The sequence below is a fragment of the Rhipicephalus microplus genome, chromosome 9, assembly GCF_043290135.1.
Source record: "Rhipicephalus microplus isolate Deutch F79 chromosome 9, USDA_Rmic, whole genome shotgun sequence".
In the NCBI taxonomy this organism is placed as follows: domain Eukaryota; kingdom Metazoa; phylum Arthropoda; class Arachnida; order Ixodida; family Ixodidae; genus Rhipicephalus; species Rhipicephalus microplus.
The window spans coordinates 134,905,714-134,907,217 of record NC_134708.1 but is presented as its reverse complement, the minus strand read 5'-3'; the positions used below and the strand labels follow the sequence as shown (position 1 = coordinate 134,907,217).

General features: G+C 54.1%; 1 non-coding gene across 1 annotated transcript; it reads left to right on the top strand.

The window, feature by feature from the left end:
- Positions 1 to 280: 280 nt before the first annotated feature.
- Positions 281 to 357, top strand: TRNAN-GUU (transfer RNA asparagine (anticodon GUU)). Its single transcript has one exon. It is a non-coding gene; the product is annotated as a tRNA-Asn (tRNA).
- Positions 358 to 1,504: the final 1,147 nt, after the last annotated feature.

Sequence of the window (1,504 nt, the reverse complement as noted above, 5' to 3'; positions counted from 1 at the left end):
CATTGGGCTAGCGCGATCGGCTGTAAACCGAAAGGTTGGAGTTTCGAGCCCTCCCGGGAGTGGTGTGTTCCTTTTTTCTTTGCGCTGATTGCTTTGAAGATAAGTTCTGATGGTGGTGAGAGTGGTGCACGACTGTCTCCGTGGCGCAGTTGGCTAGCGCGATCGGCTGTTAACCGAAAGCTTGGAGGTTCGAGCCCACCCGGTGGTGGTGCGGCGCATTTTTTTTCTTTGGGCTGATAGCTTTGAAGATATGTTCTGATGGTGGTGAGAGTGGAGCAGGACTGTCTCCGTGGCGCAATTGGCTAGCGCGCTCGGCTGTTAACCGAAAGGTTGGAGGTTCAAGCCCTCCCGGGAGTGGTGTGTTGCTTTTTTCATTGCGCCGATAGCTTTGAAGATATGTTCTGATGGTGGTGAGAGTGGAGCACGACTGCCTCCGTGGCGCAATTGGCTAGCGCGATCGGCTGTTAACCGAAATGTTGGAGGTTCGAGCCCACCCAGTGGTGGTGCGGCGCTTTTTTTCTTTGGGCTGATAGCTCTGAAGAAATGTTCTGACGGTGGTGAGAGTGGAGCAGGACTGTCTCCGTGGCGCAATTGGTTAGCGCGATCGGCTGTTAACCGAAAAGTTGGAGGTTCGAGACCTCCCGTGAGGGGTGTGTTGCTTTTTTCTTTGGGCTGATAGCTTTGAAGATATGTTCTGATGGTGGTGAGAGTGGAGCACGACTGTCTCCGTGGCGCAAATGGCTAGCGCGATCGGCTGTTAACCGAAATGTTGGAGGTTCGAGCCCACCCAGTGGTGGTGCGGCGCTTTTTTTTCTTTGGGCTGATAGCTCTGAAGAAATGTTCTGACGGTGGTGAGAGTGGAGCAGGACTGTCTCCGTGGCGCAATTGGTTAGCGCGATCGGCTGTTAACCGAAAAGTTGGAGGTTCGAGACCTCCCGTGAGGGGTGTGTTGCTTTTTTCTTTGCGCTGATAGCTTTGAAGATATGTTCTGACGGTGGTGAGAGTGGAGAACGAACGTCTCCGTGGCGCAATTGGCTAGCGCGATCGGCTGTTAACCGAAAGGTTGGAGGTTCGAGCCCACCCGGTGGTGGTGCGGCGCTTTTTTTCTTTGGGCTGCTAGCTTTGAAGATATGTTCTGATGGTGGTGAGAGTGGAGCAAGACTGTCTCCGTGGCGCAATGGGCTCGCGCAATCGGCTGTTAAACGAAAGGTTGGAGTTTCGAGCCCTCCCGGGAGTAGTGTGTTGCTTTTTTCTTTGCGCTGATAGCTTTGAAGATAAGTTCTGATGGTGGTGAGAGTGGAGCCCGACTATCTCCGTGGCGCAATTGGCTAGCGCGATCGGCTGTTAACCGAAAGCTCGGAGGTTCGAGCCCACCCGGTGGTGGTGCGGCGCTTTGTTTTTCTTTGGGCTGATAGCTTTGAAGATATGTTCTGATGGTGGTGAGAGTGGAGCAGGACTGTCTCCGTGGCGCCATCGGCTAGCGCGCTCGGCTGTTAACCGAAAG